The sequence below is a fragment of the Castor canadensis genome, chromosome 4, assembly GCF_047511655.1.
Source record: "Castor canadensis chromosome 4, mCasCan1.hap1v2, whole genome shotgun sequence".
NCBI classification, from domain to species: domain Eukaryota; kingdom Metazoa; phylum Chordata; class Mammalia; order Rodentia; family Castoridae; genus Castor; species Castor canadensis.
The window spans coordinates 89,897,172-89,916,062 of record NC_133389.1 but is presented as its reverse complement, the minus strand read 5'-3'; the positions used below and the strand labels follow the sequence as shown (position 1 = coordinate 89,916,062).

At 38.2% G+C, this 18,891-nt stretch overlaps 1 protein-coding gene and 1 pseudogene across 1 annotated transcript in view; both read left to right on the top strand.

Moving 5' to 3' along the window:
• Positions 1-18,891, top strand: part of Nckap5 (NCK associated protein 5) — a 927,122-nt gene that overhangs the window by 10,234 nt on the left and 897,997 nt on the right. The window lies entirely within an intron of this gene.
• Positions 1,509-5,559, top strand: LOC141422550 (mitogen-activated protein kinase 6 pseudogene; annotated as a pseudogene).

The window sequence follows — 18,891 nt, the reverse complement described above, 5'->3', positions numbered from 1 at the left end:
TTTTAATGTCTTAATTATCCCATGGTGATCCTTGAGATTCATCCTTATGCCTTTAGGAAAACATCTTGCTTTCATCTTCTTCATACCCACTTAACCTGCCTCCTCTCATGCTGGTCCTTTTTCACACTTGCTTTATGAAACTCTGCCCAAGAGGATATCCCCAAGTGCACCTCAGATCAATCTGTCTAAACAGTGTTGGTAGTGTGCAGGAGGAATGGCCCCCAGGGCTCAGGAAAGATGTGCTTTAATTAAGTTACATTTCTGCCTTTAATTATTGTCTAGACTAGAATTTTTTGCAAGCCTATAAACATATGGGTAGTGGATGAGTGATACAAATCATTCAGCTTTTCTTTGCCTAGGAGGAAACCAACCAGAAAGTACCAAGCAAAATTCAAAAATCATGTGAGCAAAGGTGCATATCTCCATGTTCAACCAGCAAACCGTACTAAACTACGAACTAAAACTGATGAAAATGTATTCCCCTACATTTCATAGGGAGTGTTGCAACAAATGAAAAATGTGCATAAGGCTCTCTCTTTGTCTCTCTGTGTCTGTTTGTCTCTCTCCCTCTCCTTCTCTCTCTTTTTCTCTCTCATACACACACACATACACACACACACAGAGTTTAGTCCAGCAGTGAAAATTCTGATACACTTTTGGGGGCATTCCAACTTTGGAGATAATTCTTTTCATAAGCCATCTTTGGGTTGATTTATAACACTTACGTGTATAATTTTTCTATTTATACAGTAATAATATTTGTAGAATAATAATAATATTTGTAGTAATAATATTTGTAGAAAATTTGGAAAATATCACAAAATATATGAAATATCACAAAACATAGGAGTAAAATAATTACATAGAATCCTACCATTCAGAGACACATCCAGTGTTATAATTCTGGCGTATACTCTTCTAGTCTTTTTTTTGCCATGTTTTCATGGAAAAGAGGTAAAGCCCTTAATTAAAGCAAACAAACCTGTGGCTTTATATGAAGAATTTTAATCAACAATTAGAGATTTATGGTAAATTCATTCTGCATAAATATGCAATGGGAAACAAACACAGAGAAGTGAGATCACAAGGACGTCACAAGGAACCCAGCTGGTAGGAGGGTAGGAGAATGAGGTCATCTTCAACAATATTTTAAGTCATTTTGACCAAGGAGATGAAGGCTAAGAATGACAACAGTTTGGGCCAATGGAATACAGTGATGGCAGGTGAGGGAACAGGTGAGACATATGTGGACACAACTTAGAGCTTCTATGAGAGATACAGAAGACTCTTGGGAAATAATGTATCAGTCCATTTGCTTTCTGTAGAAGGAATTCTGTATAATACAGCCTGGCCTACCTTTCATTTGCTACTTTGTCTCCAGTTCTTCCTGCCTAAATGAATCTATCACAATTAAGCAAGAGAGCTAAAATATTTTGAGCACTACTACATGCTCAAAATATTATAAAATAAATTTTAAATCAAAAATAGATATGTAATGAGCCCTCTCCTCGCCCTCTCTCGCGGGTCGGGGTTACATGGCGGCGACTGCGGCAAAGCGAGAGCCTCGGAGACGCCGCTGCCGCCAGCACAGCCGGAGACCAGAGCCGACCCTGCGGGCTGTCCGCGGGCCCGCACTCCCTCGATGAGTCGGAGAAGTCCCGTTGTATCAGAGTAAGATGGACGGTAGCTGTGATTGTGATTGTGGTGAGCTGGAGCCACCTGATCACTAACGAAAGACATCTTCTGTCAACCAACAGCCACCAGGGTTTCCTGTTGAAATATATAGCAACAAAGGAAGTAAAGAAGCAAAACGGAAATAGTGCTCACCAGCACCTTAGGATGATGCTGCTCAGGACCAGTCCAACACTGAATGTATCTGCACTGTGAGGAGGATGTCCATAGAAGCCTGTCGTGTGCATATTTAGTCACATTTTTGTTAAATGTTAAATCGTTTAGCACAGTAAATCTGAGTGCATACTATGTCATTTCATTCCGTTTGAGTTTCTTGAGTGTTTTCTTTAAATGTCTGCAGAGTTGCTGCCCCGCTCTTGAACTATGAGTACTGCAATCTTTTTAATTCTCAATATGAGTGGAGAGTTTTGAGCTTTAAGTCTGCGGGGAACTCAGCGGGCCTGGTTGGCATGTGCAATGAACATCAAGAAAACATCTTGCTCTAGAAGCATAATTATTTTTCTTCTCCCTTTTTGAAAGCTCTTTCCTTTTGATGCCAGTTTTCTTCCTTGTTTACACAAGTTCAACAATTCGAAAGGAAAAGGCAATAGTGATTTCAAAATGGCAGAGAAATTTGAAAGTCTCATGAACATCCATGGTTTTGATCTGGGCTCTAGGTATATGGACTTAAAACCATTGGGCTGTGGAGGAAATGGCTTGGTTTTTTCTGCTGTAGACAATGACTGTGACAAAAGAGTAGCCATCAAGAAAATCGTCCTTACTGATCCTCAGAGTGTCAAACATGCTCTCCGTGAGATCAAAATTATTAGAAGACTTGACCATGATAACATTGTGAAAGTGTTTGAGATTCTTGGTCCCAGTGGAAGCCAGTTAACAGACGATGTGGGCTCTCTTACCGAACTGAACAGTATTTACATTGTTCAGGAGTACATGGAGACAGACTTGGCTAACGTGCTGGAGCAGGGCCCGTTACTGGAAGAGCACACCAGGCTTTTCATGTATCAGCTGCTACGTGGGCTCAAGTATATTCACTCTGCAAACGTACTGCACAGAGATCTCAAGCCAGCTAATCTTTTCATTTATACTGAAGACTTGGTGCTGAAGATAGGTGACTTTGGTCTTGCACGGATCATGGATCCTCACTATTCCCATAAGGGTCATCTTTCTGAAGGATTGGTTACTAAATGGTACAGATCTCCACGTCTTTTACTTTCTCCTAATAATTATACTAAAGCCATTGACATGTGGGCTGCAGGCTGCATCTTTGCTGAAATGCTGACTGGTAAAACCCGCTTCGCAGGTGCACATGAACTTGAACAGATGCAACCGATTTTGGAATCTATTCCTATTGTACATGAGGAAGATCGTCAGGAGCTTCTCAGCGTAATTCCAGTTTACATTAGAAATGACATGACTGAGCCACACAAACCTTTAACTCAGCTGCTTCCAGGAATTAGTCGAGAAGCACTGGATTTCCTGGAACAAATTTTGACATTTAGCCCCATGGATCGGCTGACAGCAGAGGAAGCGCTTTCTCATCCTTACATGAGTATATATTCTTTTCCAACGGACGAGCCAATTTCAAGTCATCCTTTCCACATCGAAGACGAAGTTGATGACATCTTGCTTATGGACGAAACTCATAGTCACATTTATAACTGGGAAAGGTACCATGACTGTCAGTTTTCAGAGCATGATTGGCCTATACATAACAACTTTGATATTGATGAAGTTCAGCTTGACCCAAGAGCTCTGTCTGATGTCACTGATGAAGAAGAAGTACAAGTTGACCCTCGAAAATATCTGGATGGAGACCGAGAAAAGTATCTGGAGGACCCTGCTTTCGACACCAGTTATTCCACTGAGCCTTGTTGGCAGTACCCAGATCATCATGAAAACAAGTACTGCGATCTGGAGTGTGACCATACCTGTAACTTCAAAACAAGGTCCTCATCATATTTAGATAACTTAGTTTGGAGAGAGTGAGGTTAACCATTACTACGAACCCAAACTCATTATAGATCTCTCCAATTGGAAAGAGCAGAGCAAAGAAAAATCTGATAAGAAAGGCAAGTCAAAATGTGAGAGGAATGGTTTGGTTAAGGCCCAGATAGCACTAGAGGAAGCATCACAGCAGCTGGCTGAAAAGGAAAGGGAGAAGAATCAGGGATTTGATTTTGATTCTTTTATTGCAGGAACTATTCAGCTTAGTTCACAACATGAGCCTACTGCTGTTGTTGATAAGTTGAACGACTTGAATAGCTCAGTGTCCCAACTTGAATTGAAAAGTTTATCGAAATCAGTAAGCCAGGAAAAGCAGGAGAAAGGAATGGCAAATTTGGCTCAGTTAGAAGCCTTGTACCAATCCTCTCGGGATAGTCAGCTTGTGAGTAGTGGGAAGGAATGTTTTCTCATCAATCAGTTTTGTTGTGAGGTCAGGAAGGATGAACAAGTTGAGAAGGAAAACACTTACACCAGTTACTTGGACAAGTTCTTTAGCAGGAAGGAAGATTCTGAAATGCTAGAAACTGAGCCAGGAGAGGATGGGAAGCTTGGGGAGAGAGGAAATGAGGAAGGATTTCTGAACAACAACGGGGAGTTCCTCTTTAACAAGCAGCTTGAATTCATAGGCATCCCGCAGTTTAACAGTCCAGTGGGGTCACCACTTAAGTCAATCCAGGCCACCTTAACACCTTCCGACCTTCCGCCATGAAATCTTCCCCCCAAATTCCTCACAAAACATACAGCAGCATTCTGAAACATCTGAACTAAAACACTCAGCAGACATTTCTTTGTATTTTTCATGAAATGTGTTTTTGTCTTTTTTATTACTAGTGTTTAAGTCATTTTTTACTTGAATCAGAAGGTGTCATTTAGTAAGGATTTTTAGTTCTTGGTTTTTAAAACCCTGACTTTTTTCTACATGTGAGATAGTTTTCATTTTAACTGGCATGTCGTTTGCACACAAAAGAATAGAGCAAAATAATGCAATGCAGGAGGAGACAAAAGAAATGCACTAAGACAAGTAAAAAACATTCTCTCATAGAAACAAAAATCTTGCCTTGAAATTTACACAGTGAGACTGTACATAACTGCATGAAAATCTCTATTTTTTTCCTAAAACATTTTTCATTCATTAGTATTTTCAAGTTTTTCATACTGTACACATTTCTTAAGACACATGATACCAGCAGCAACTGAAAATGAATGCCGAATTTGGTACACATGTGTTATCTACCTCAAGGTAACAAAGTATGTGGCAAAACATACCACCCATAGTGCTTCACGGCGTGCACTTCTATTTAGCCAGCGTTTATCGTAGTGAACTATTCTTAATAAGATTCACTCATCGTTTATAAATGTTCTGGTATTCATTCTTTATAGTGAAGTGTTAATACATCACATCTTATTTATTTTAGCAAATCAGTATATGTTCTGTATTTAATTATAAAAGTTAACTTAGTTTTAAAAAATTATTTGCAACAACACTTTCCATTTGGCACTATGGTTTGTTGCCTACCTAGCTGAATATGGTGTCAGCTTGTCCTAAGGCTGTCCTTGTACTTAATTTACTCACGTGTTCATTTTAAGGAAAGTACTCACTGTGTATAGGAATTTGTATTTTGGAGGTGCTTGATCTATCTACAAAGAAAAATTAGGAATTATTATAAAATGCTCCTAGAAGTCTTAATTGTGTTTATTTTTAAAAACCTGTAATGTTAGACTTGTGTGCATGGAAGTAATTAAGGTACATCATTATTGTAGTTTAAAAGTTGTACATGATAAGACATTTTTGTTTTCCTGTATGTTTTTACTGAATGATCTATTCCCTGTCCCAAGGCAAGCATGAATAAAATTAGGTTAAACGTAAAATATATATATATATATATGTAATGAATGGATATAATATTTTACATATCTTTGCCACTGCATATACATTTTAATAACTTTATTCAGGTATCATTCATATTCCATTTAGCATATATCACTCAGTGGCTTTTATTATGTTCAGAGTTGTATACCATCACTATAAAATTTGATAACATTTTCGTCACTCCAAAAGGAGCCCTGTATTCATTAACACTCATTCCCATTTTCCCTCAATATTTTCTGAACACTAGACCTCAGACAGGGATTCACAAATATATTCTCTCTTTCTATAGCTTATCTTTTCACTTTCTTGATGGCATTCTTTGGCATGCAAGGGTTTTTAACTTTGATGAAGTCCTATTTTTTTTCTTTTGTTGCTTTTACTTTTGGTATAACCTTTTAAAATCCTTTCCTTAATTCAAATTCATGAACATTTACTCCAATGTTTTTTCTAAGAATTCTATAGTTCTTAATTTTCATCTGTGATCCATTTGAGGTAATTTTTATATTTGATATGAAGTAGGTAGGATTCAGCTTCATGCTATGCATGTGGATATCCAGCTGTTCAAACATCAGTTGTTGAAAAGACTACAGTTCCTCCTTATAATGTCTCATTTAATTTTCCCAACAATCTAACGAGGCAGGAATTATTATCCCTGTTTTCAAATGAGGAAACTGAGGCTCAGGGAGATTAGCCACTTTGCCTCAGGCTCTGATAAATAACAAGGTAAGGAGTAAAATTTAATTTTTCAGATAGTGCCCAAATGGACACCTACTATATGCCAAACCATGGTAAAACAAACATACACAAAACAGGATACTCACTTTTTGATGCCTTTGATTTTTTTCTGTTTAAAAATACCCTTTCTGAGGAACTAATCATGTCAAGAGAGTAAGCACATTTCTTATTTTTAAAAAGTTCATAGTAATACAATAGAAATTAGGAAATCTCCTATAAACAGGCAAGCCTTAAACATCCATATTTGTTGAAAAGCAACTCACAGAGTTAGTAGGAGACTGGAGAACAGGCACACGTTAGACTGAGAAAGCTCAGGGCTCACAAGCAAGAAATGGAGGCACTGTCTTTGGGCAAAGGCAACAAGGTCAGGCCATGATAGGCACTGCAGAATTCCACAGTAGACACTGGGTGTGAGCCTAACTGTCTCGTTCTTGCTTCAATGGGTCCAGATCCAGACATAAAAGTCTGTGGCTGTCTGATGTGTGTTGTGTGTTCATGCTCCATATCACACCCAGCGAGGAATCCTCCCAAGGAACAAGGGGTAGGGATGCTGAAAATACCCTCTTCCTGCAGAGAAAAACCTCTTGCTATTCTAATTATTCTCTTTGTATCTATGAGTTGAAGCCAAATTAGCTTCATCTTATTTTTTTGTCCTCAATATGTCATGGGACCTGTTTCCTGAGATCAGAATTTCCCTGTGCTCAGGAATTGCATTTTACACACCACTTTGCAGCTCCATTGAACTTGAAATACAGAATTCCCGGATGTATTTCCCAACTGGGGATGGTTGCCTGAGATGTTCCAAGGACTATAATCAATTTTTCGTTTCCCACGTGTGGGTTCTGTACAGCCAATTTGTAAATTTAAGTATGTTTTTCCTTCCCACTGGTTAGGGATGCCCAGAGAGTTTTTGCTCCCTTCCACTTCAGCCTAATTCAGATGGGCAGTGGGGGTTGTTGGAATTGGATGGGCTGTAACCTCAGGACTGTGAGCCCAGATGTTTTAAGAGTCTTGCCCAGCAACTTCTAGTAATGCTGCCTTCATTTTGAGCTTTCCAATAGTTTAAGATAGTTTTTCTTAGGGCTTATTTTCATCATAAAAATTCCGTGGGCTTTTGGGTTCTTTCCCTTATTTATCAACAGGAGCCAGAACTGGTTGTCTTTTCTGCTTCTGACCTCCAGGGGGATGAATGGAATCCCCCAAATAGCTGAGCTCTGACTCAGAGCTTTGCATCCTTCCTCAGCCTGTCCTGGCTTCCTCCACCACCTTCCATAGTTTACAAAGCTCTAGGTTGCTGCTTACAGTAAGAGACTTTTGCTGCATTGCACAGTGACATTTTGTTCTTATTTTAACCATACGTATTGAGAGTGAAGGTGGCTGTACACCATGCAAAACATTAATTTGTTGTTGTGTCATACACAGTCTGGTAAGTTTTCTTGTCTATGGAATTGCTGGCTGTAATGTGTCTTGAGTTTTCTGAGAAAGTAGATGATTGCCATTTGTCTTGGGAAATTACAAGCAGCTTTCCTAAGGGACAACAGGAGAAAAGGCTAGGGTTAGAGAAGGTGGAAAGCATAATTCTTATTTTGTAAAAATATTTGCAACTGCTGCATGCTAAAAGGGTCTTTTCCGATTAGGCAACAGTCACTACTTCTGATTATGTGAAAAATACACTGAATGAGTTCTGTTGCAGTGGTGCAGACTACTAACATGTTTAGCAGGAGGCTAACATGTATAGCCAGCTACCTCCCCCTTGTTCCCCACGACACACAGGAACCTTGATGAGTTGCCCCTTGGCAGCCTTGTTACCGGAGGGCATGAAGAAAGGGGAGGAGAGGAAGAGGGCTCATGTACAATGGGGTATGTTGTGTTGACATCTCAGGCAAAGAAAGTTGTTGTGTGACAGTGGGGGTAGCAATGAAAGAGCTGGTTGAGGAAAACACTTCTTCTTTATTAGAATTTGAATCAAAGGAGCAATAAAAGATATCTCCAGTTGTAAGGTTTAAAGTAAAGTCCTTTTGTAGAGTCAAGACTGATGGAGAGAATCCTACATTTAATGCTTTTATTTTAATTTGCACTTGAATTAATGGTTGATGGTAATTCTTTGCTCCATTAAGACAGGGGCTTTTTAAATGCCATCTCTGCATGGAAAGAGAGGAACCTTGTTGCAGTGGAGTGTGTGGACAGAAATGGGATGTGAATGCTTATCTTTATTATTACCCTATGATATTTTAGGGTTCTCTACCTTTCTAGGAGACCACTCTCTAGATCAGGTGCACCAGGGAGCTGTCCTCTGTTCCATTTTTCAGGTCTGCTGCATGGATCTTGATGCCAGGATTCCATTGTGTGCTAGACACTATTCTAATAGCCAAACATAATTTAGCTACTGCATTTGTGTTCACCACGTGGTAGGGGCTTTGCATATTTTACCTCATTTCTTCCTTAAAAGATGGCTTTTTTTGCAGGCAAGGCAATTGAAACTCAGAGAAGTCAAGTTATTTGTTCAAGATCAAATAGCTTGGTGGGAAAGTCAGACTTGAACTCAGGTCCATTTGACTACAGAACCCATGGCAGTGTTTCATTCACTAACTTGTGAATGTGCTCGCTCATTCTTTTGCTTTTAAGGTATGTTGTGTTTGAACAAGAAAAGGGTGATGGATTAAAACCTTTGAAAATTCTTGGGAGTTGATATCTATCATCGAATCTGATAGAGTGTAAGAATTCTAGAAATTGAGAGGTCCCCTGGTACTATGGTTTAGACATGATTTAAGTACATCCCCAAGAGTACATGTGTTGGAAGCTTGATATGCAGTGTGCCAACGTGAAGAGGTAGTAGAACCTTTAACAGGTGGGGCCTAGTAAGAGAGCACAATACAGGCCCCTCTCTGAGATCTGGCTTCCTTTCTTACCATATGACCTCTTTCTCTCGCATCTGCTCCCACCTTTATGTCATCTGTCATGAGATAATGCACCTGTTCAAAACTGTGAGCCTCTTTTTAAAAAGAAAGCAACTACTCTCGGGTATTCCATTATAGTAACAGAAAATGGATACGTATACCTGGGAATGCTATAATCTCAGAGCCTAAATTAATACTTGTGGCTATTTAACACTATTTGCTATGGTCCCACCCCATCTGGTCTTGAATGTACAGGCAGAGTCTCTCCAAGTTCTTTTGGCCTAATGTAACTATCAGACATCCATCTGCTATACTGCCCATTAGACCAGGCTGTCTCATAAATGCAATTTCTGCTGTCCACATCTTTTGCCATATAAGATTCAGCAGCTGCTCCTAATTTTTGCAGGTGCAATTTTCCTGTTAGAACTTCTGTTTGCATTATTCATTACCTTAGGGATGACAGTGAAAGTCCCAATTCATACATTTTGGGGCCAGATTCCTCTCTGGTTTCAGAGGAGGAGAAGGCAAAATTTCATACCCCGAAAGTCTGGGTTGGTAGAACACCCCACTAAAGTCAGTTCCTGATTCCATCCAAGCTCTGCCCTGGATCTCAGTGGATGTCTGAAGTAAGGTTTAGTGACTGTGATCAGTAATAGGGTGAAAAGTTCACTTTCTCCTCACTCCATGGAGCTCTGTTGTCTTTTTACATCACTTATCACTTCCTGGTTCCAGGATAGTGTTTCATTCTAACTTAACACCAGACCAGAAAAGAGAAACAAAATCAGAAATGAATTCTCAGTATGAATCCAGTGGCTGATAATGCTTATATGATTTCACCTCAAGAACAGATATGTACCCTGTGCTTACCTCGACTGGCCCCATGAGCACATGGAGATGGGGTGTTTGCATGGAAACCTAGCAGATAAGGAAAAAGAATAAGCTCACAGTAGAGTGAAATCACCCTATCAGGAATGGAGGAAGGTGCCGCATTGAGAGTGTATTCCCCCTATTAGATTGCCACAATCTCCTAGCTGTGGAAGTAAGCAAATTTCTCATTTACAAATGCAAGACTTGACTCCAAGGAAAGAGCTGAGTGAGTAAATGATGATCTATGTCTGCCTACAGTTAAAGTTCTCCACTGAAGGCAACGTCGATTGAATTGTAGAGGATTACTCAGTAAAACTTCTAAGATTCATGCTCTGTGACACTTAAGTCAGCTCCAAAGCCCCAGATGAAGGTTGTGGCACCTCCAGTTTATCAAAAACAGCCTAATTAGGAAACTCTGCAATAGTGGAGAAGATAAAACATATGACAAGTGGTCCTGTCATCAATTTCACTTGTCAAACTTCCACCCATGGCTATGTAGCATCAGTGAGGCACAAATCACTCAAGCACCAATCGTGTGCCTGGTATTGTGCTAGGCACTGGAAGGGTTTTGTGAATATTACAAGACCTAAAATCTCAGGGAGCATTAGGAAAACACAAGACACAAAGCACATTGACCCAGATCCCACAGAACGGCTGCTGTTGAGAGAGAGTCAAAGGATGAATGGAGTCTTTGGTGGCACAAGCAGGAAATCATCGCTCCTGAACTAGAACTAAAAACAGGCTTGGAATAGTACTACTATTTATTTTAATCACCTTGATAATCCCGAGTCTAGTGATCTGAGGATTTTATGAAACTTGAATATGATATAGCAAAAAAAAAAAAAAGAACAACTGCCAGACCTATAGACCAGGAAGCTTGAGAGCCTGTCACCAGCAGAACCCCATGATGCTTTATCACCTTAGAAAACAATGTTATTTAAGTACATTATATGTACATATGAAAATAGCATGATGAAACCCACTAAAAATTGTAAAATAAAAGGGGGGAGGATCAGAAATAATAACTGAGGGGGTGAATTTGATCAAAGTACAATTTATGCATGTATAGGAATACCACAATGAAACCCCACACATAATTAATATATGCGAATAAAAAATTCTCAAACATACTCTGAGTTTTAGCTCTTTGGTCAGTAAAATGGTGATGACAATACAGATGAGCCTTGACTTACCAGTGGTTCAACTTATAATTTTGCAACTTTACAGTGGTGAGAAAGTGACATGCGTTCATTAAAAATTTTACTTTTAATTTTGAACTTGAACCTTTTCCTGGGCTACCAATATGCAGTACAATAGTCTATGGGGTGTTGGGCAATGGCAGCAAGCCATGGCTCCCACTCAGCCACGTGATCATAAGGGGACAACTGAGATGTGACAGATTTGATTTACAGTATTTTCAAGCTACCATGGGTTTCTGGAACGCAGAACCATCAAAAGTTGAGAAGTATACTATTGTACTTCCCTGAAGGTGGAGGGATGCACTCCCTACCGTCTCTGGAATTCTTTGAGCTCTCAAGTCTAGGATCTGATTATTTCTGCTTTTTTTCTGTAGATAAAGGTAACATACAGACCCTTTCTGCAGATGTGTGATGTTTGCTGGACTACACACCATCCCTGTCCTGGACATCTAGACAAAGCTAACCTAGGCATATACTATCTGGTCCTAAAGGTCACTGAGTTTGCATGAACCAGGTCTTTGGTATATTTCATTGTTTTAAAATAAAGATTATTTGCAGAAAATTTTGCCCACTACTTAACCATTTGTATTCTTTGATGAATTAGAGGTGATTTTTTTAGTAGGGTCATCTTAAAAGGACATTAAAAATAAGTTTGATAAAATGAGGTAGATTCATGCTTATGTTTGCAAATTATCTGGTTTGGGCTGTGGCCCAAGCCTGTAATCCTAGCTGGTGGTGGGGTCAGGGGGTGGGGAGGTGGAGATTAGGAGGACTGAGGTTTGAGGCCCACCTAGGCAAAAAGTTTGCAAGACCAGCTTACACAGGGAAACACAAATAGGAGGATCATGGTCCAGAACTACTTGGACGTAAAGTGACCCTGTGTCAAAAGTAACCAACACAAAAAGGGCGGGTGGAATGCCTCAAGTTGTAAAGCATCTGCCTACCAAGTGTGAGACCCTGAGTTCAACTTTCAGTACCACCAAAAAAGAAAAAACAAAAAACTCTGGTATGGTGTATAAAAGTGATGGTGGATTAGCAAGTATCTATTGAGTGGTTAGAGAAGAAAACTGGGTTTTATTGTAAGGGAGGAGAGGAGTAGAAACATTCTTTTTACTTTTAAGAACCTAACCATTTATTTGAAATGCATCTGAGAACAATTACAGAACCACTTGGAAATATGTTTCTTAATATGCTTTGAATTGAAGGCACACGTTCCAATTGTTGGCAGAGTAAGGAGACAGCAGAAATGGGAAGATGAAGTGGAATCTTGAATGTTGAAGGAGCTGATAAATGCTTTCGCCAGGCAGTCTCTAATACTGAAATTCATTTAAAAGCCTTAAAACGGGCTGGATACAGAGGTGCAGCCGGGTCCTGAGGTGGGATCATGGGCTAATCCTTAAAACTGGGAACATGGGTACACGAGAGCAGGAGAGATCCTGGCAAAAAAAGATTGGTCAGGTACTTAACCCCATTACCACTTGTATTCATCTGTGCCACTTCCCTCTTACCATTAGCAGACTGACATACACACAGGTAAGGTAAAATTGCACCCAGGGTTGGACTTGTCCCTAGGTAGACCTGGATTAAAAAAAAAAGTCTTCATGTGAATTCTATTGAATAACAGAAAGAATTGAATGCAGGCGAGGCATGGTGGTGCATGCCTGTAATCCCAGCACTCTGGAGGCTGATACAGGGGGCTCAGTAGTGCAAGGCCAGCCTGGAGACATACTGAGACCCTGTCTGTAGAATGAGAGCGCTAGAGATGGAGCTGACAGAGATTGTTCTCAGTTTGTCTTCATGCAGACAACCAACTCAAAGAGAAAAGAATAATTGACTGAGGTTGCTATCCATTCCAACTATACTGGAAGCCCAGAGATGTAGACAGGCAATGGATTCCAAGCCTGGGAGACAACCTGTCTGTGCTCCTTATTCCCCCAGTAGTTTTTAGAGAGTTCGTTGGCCAGACGGAATCTGCAGAGCAGCTTGAAAACTACATAAAGCGAATGTGCAGTGGTGTTGGCAGTGTTTTGAAAGTTGCTCCCAAAAATGCAGACTACAGGGAGGAGTGGAGAGCCTGTTGCTGGCTGAAACCGCCTTTGAATGGAAAAGCTTTTAATAGATGAATTCTCTATTGATAAGTTGCTGCTTCCCATTAAATTGTCACCATCTGCTATTTTATTTGTAAATCTTTCTGCGTTGTATGTACGTGACTACACTGGGCAGCAATGGAAAGGTATGTGTATGGGAACTATGCGTTCTTTCTTAAAGAGTTGAACAACTATCTGATTGAACACTCTACACCCTCTTCTCTTGCCTCAGGACTACCACTTGTTATACTTAAAGTATAAGAAGTATCTGTATTCAATTTTGGGAACCTCGTTGCCCTAATTCTGTCTTTCTTAATTAGGAATTACATGGGTGAATTATGGTCCTTGTGTGTTAGGATGTAAATATAAGAACCAAACTTTTATGTGCTTATCAGATGCCTTTCACAACTTTTATAAAAAGGTGAGTCACTAAGCCATTCCTGAATAGTCTTGCAGACTTGTCAGATCAAGAGATCCTCTCCTTCAGGCCATGATCTCCCACTCAGAGTTCTTGTTCTTCTGACTTCTGAAGCTGTCTCTAGCAGTCATTCCTGCCTTGGGGCTATGAACTCCTATGAGTGGGAGGGAGATGCTGAGTTATTTGGAAGGGTGTGTAAATTCAGGTGAACCCCAAGCATTGAAAGGATAATGTGCTGCACCTAGGCCTGTACTCTTTTCCAATAGCATTTTTAAAATCTGTTTATTTTAAAAGTACAAAGAACAGTATCATTATGACATTTTTACAATAATGTGCCTTGATCATATGTATACCTTCTGTTACCCTTTCTTATCTCCCCACCCTCTCCCTGTACCCTTTCACATTTCCAACACCTCCCCTTTTGCTTTTAGGCACTTTACCCCCACCAAATTCCATATATGAGAGAAAGATGTATAGAAGTATATACAGTATGTATGCGTGCATTATTTATATAACATACCCATACACACAAACATATTTGTTATAATTATCTTTAAAAATGTTACTAAGTTTATAGTAGGTTTAAATCACAATCTATTTCCTGAGTTGGCAAGTGGTAAAAGCTCAAAATTATCACATGAGAGGTTGTGAAAGTTTTGAGATTAAAAAAAGGACTTAATAAACAAAAAGTATGATTTCATGTTTCATCCCAATTCAGAACTATTTAATGTACTTACACCATTCTCTTCTGGAGCATGAATTTACCAACCTTCATCAATTTATTTTCCTTCACCTTTCAAAGAGTTAAATTTTTCCAATAATTACATATGTCTTTTTATTTTCTTTTTATCTCATTTTATGTACTAGGAATGTTTTGTTGATGTGTCTGTGTATTGTCCCTGGTGCAAAGAGACAATCTGTATTACTTACTGGCTTGGTTACTAGTTTTAGACGGAACTTGTTTACTGCATATGGAAGTGCTCTTCTATTTCTGATCCACTTTGAGTCAGCCCAATTAGGAGTATATGTTGAATTTTCATATGTCTCTGTAGTATCTGCATAGATGTACATGAAATTATCTACTTGATCTAATGTTTAGATTTTAGTTTAGTTTCTGGGGTAAGAACACTTTTATGAGATTTTACCCTCCTGACAAATTTTAATAGATTTAATTATTCCAAACCAATCTTGTTTTTGAATCTTTTTTCGCTTTTTAAACTGCAGCACTTGATTTGTTATTCTTTTATTTAAAAATTCTTAAGTGAGTTTGGCTTATAGCCTTCCATTTTTGTTAGTTGCCAGTTCAAGTTTTGCTATCAGGTTTATGACTATGAAAGAGTTTCATCTTTTCCTGTTTTACAAACTCTTTTTAAAATTAACATATATTAGTTGTACAGGGAGTTCCACTGTGACATTTACATACGTGCTTGCAATGTATCTTAATCAGAGTCACCCCTCACTGTTCTCCCTCATTCTTCCTCCCTAGCTTCTTAGGACAATTTCAACAGGTTTCACTGTTCTATTTTTATATACAAGTCAACGAAGAACAGTGAGTGGCATAACCCAGGAGCTTTGGAGACATCTGCAGACCTTTGTTCAAATCCTGGCTTATCTACTTTCCAGTCTTACAATGTTGGACAGGGTATTTAACTTCAATACGTATCACTTTCTATTTTATTTTAGTTTAGTTTCTGGGGTAAGAACACTTTTATGAGATTTACCCTCTTGACAAATATTTTAATGTAAAATGCACTATTGCTTTGTTGTTGTTTTGGTGGTACTGGGGTTTGAACACACTTGCTAGGAAGGTACACTACCACTTGAGCCTCTCCACCAGCCCTAAAATTCACTATTGTTGATGTTAGGTGCGATTTTGTATAACAGGTTTCTAAGGTTATTTGTCTTGCTTGACTGAAGTCTTATGCCTCTCACCCCACCTGCCACTCCTGGAAAACACCATTCCACTCTTTGATTCTATAAATTTGACAATCTTAGTTACCTCATTTAAGTTGAATACTGCTGTATTTATTGTGCTGTGACTGGCTTATTCCATTTCACATAGTGTCTTCAAGGTCCATGCATGTTGCAATATTGTAAGATTTTCTTCTTTTTTAGAGCACAATAATATTCTGTTGTATGTATATACTGTTTTCTTTATCCACTTGCTTGCTTATAGGTATTAAGGCTATTTCCATATCTTGAATTTTGAATAGTGAATGTAGGAATAAAAGTATCTCTGAGATCCCAAATTTAAATCTTTTGGATAAATACTCAAGAGTTGGATTGCTACATCATATGATAGTTCTATTTTTGATTTTTTGAGGAAACTCCATACTGTTTTCCATAATGGTATATTAATTACCATTCTTACCAATACTATGGAAGGGTTCTGATTTCTCCCCTTGCCAACACTTGTTATCTTTTGTTATTTTGGTAGTAACTATTCTGAGAGTTGTGGGTTGATATCTCATTGTGGTTTTGATTAACATTTATCTGATTAATTATGTTGAGCATTTTGTCATATACCTGCTATTAACATATATCTTCTCCAGGGAAATGTTTGTTCAAGTTGTTTGCATATTTTAAAAATTGTGTTGTTAGTTTTTTATTGTTAAGCAGTCCTTATATACTTAGGTGGTTAGTCTCATAACAGATGTATAAGTTCCAAATAATTTTTACCATTTCATTCTGTTTCTTGTTTCCTTTGCTATGAAGAAGCTTTTTAGTTTGGTGTAGTCCCACTTGTTTATTTTTATTATTGTTCCTGTGCTTTTGGTGCCAAATCTATGACATCATTGCCAAAGCCAATGTCATAAAATGTCCCCTATGCTTTCTTCTAGGAATTTTACAGTTTTGGGTCTACTGCTAAAGTCTTCAAAGTATTTTATTTGATTTTTGTGTACAGTGTAAGATAAGGGTCCATTTTTATGCCTTTGCATGTGGATGTCCAGTTTTTCACACTACATTTGTTAAAGAGATTATCCTTTCCCAATTATGTATTCTTGGCATCTTTGTCAAAGATCAGTTGACCATATATAAATGGATTTATTTCTGGCTATTCTTTTCATTCATCTATATGGCTGTCTTTATGCCTGCACCATACAATTTTGATTGCTATAGCTTTACAATCAACTTTGAAATCATGAAGAAAGATGCCCCCACCTCTATTCTTCTTTCTTAAGACGGATTTGACTATGTTTTTTATCATTATAATGAATTTTAGATTGTGTTTTCAATTTCGGTAAAAAATACCACTGGAATTTTGATAGTTATTGCATTGAACCTGCAGAATTCTTCAGTAGTATGGACATTTTAACAATATTAAGTCTTCCAATCCATGAACATTTGATACCTTTCCATTTTTTGTGTCTTACTTATGTCATAAGTGTTTGGTAGTTTTTAGTACACAGGTCTCTCACCTCCTTAGTTAAATTTATTCTCATGTTTTTTCTGTTGGTGCTATTATAAATGAGATCACTATCCTAATTTCCTTTCCACATAGTTTGTTGCTAGTGTTACAGAAATCAAGCTGAAATTTGCATATTGAGTTTGTGTTCTGTAGCGTTCCTAATTTTGTTTTAGTTCCAACAGCTTTGGTATAGTATTTAGGCTTTCCTAAATAAGACCAAGTCATCTGCAAAACAAAATAATAATTTTATTTCTTTATTTCTTCTGGCTCAATTATTCTGACTGAGACCTCCAGAAGTATACTAAATAGAAGTGGTAAGCAGAGGTATCCTTATCTTGTTCCTGATCTTAGAGGACAAATTTTATCTTTTTATCATTGGGCATGATTTTAGCTTTTGGATTTTCATATATGAAAATTGATATGTTGAGGCCATTTCTTTCTGTTCCTAATCTGTTGAGAGTTTTACCATGAAGGAGTGTTCACTTTCTTTCAAACCCTTTTTCTATTTACTCAGATAATTGTGTCATTTTTATTCTTTATCTTGTTAATGTGGTGTATGGCATTAATTGATTATCATATGCTGAACCATCCCTGTAGCCCAGGGATAAATCCTATTTGGTCACAGTACATGATCCTTTTTGCCCATGCTGGCCTTGAACCATGATCTTCTCAATCACCAATTCCCAAATAGGATTATAGGCAGGGCCACCATGCCTGACCTCTCTCTCATCTTTATTTTTGAAGGAGAGTTTTGCCAGGTGTTTTATTCTTTGTTGACTATTTCTTTTCTAACCTTTCAGTACTTTGAATAAGCAAACCTACTCTTCTAGCCTGCAAGATTTCCTGAAGAGTTTATTCAAAGTTTTATGGATGATCTCTTATATGTGCAAGTTGCTTTTTCTTGCTGCTTTCAGAGTTATTTGTCTTTGACTTTTGAACATTTTATTTATGGGTGTCTTTTATTACTTTTGTGGAAATAAGGTATTGAGTTTATTTTTAAATTGTTTACATTGTTTCCAAAATTATTTGTTCTTTAAACTGTACTAATCTGCTTCTATGTATCTTTTCTGAATTTGCATTTCTATCTTTTTCATAGAAAAATATGTTCACTCATTACTTATTTCTAATTTTTTGAATAATGAAATCATTTAAAGATCCATATTTATCTCTGAGTACAATTTTGACCATAACTCACAAGTTTTCCTATATAGTATTTTCCCTACAATCATTTAAAGTTGATCTATAATTTTAGTTTTGATATTCTTTTTCTTTTTTTTTATTGTTTTATTATTCATATGTGCATACAAGGCTTGGGTCATTTCTCCCCGCTGCCCCCACCCCCTCCCTTAACACCCACTCTGTGCCCTCCCTCTTCCCCCACCCCCTCAATACCCAGCATAAACTATTTTGCCCTTATCTCTAATTTTGTTGAAGAGAGAGTATAGGCAATAATAGGAAGGAACAAGGGTTTTTGCTGGTTGAGATAAGGATAGCTATACAGGGAGTTGACTCACATTAATTTCCTGTATGTGTGTGTTGCCTTCTAGGTTAATTCTTTTTGATCAAACCTTTTCTCTAGTTCCTGGTCCCTTTCTCCTATTGGCCTCAGTTGCTTTTAAGGTATCTGCTTTAGTTTCTCTGCGTTAAGGGCAACAAATGCTAGCTAATTTTTTAGGTGTCTTACCTATCCTCACCCCTCCCTTGTGTGCTCTC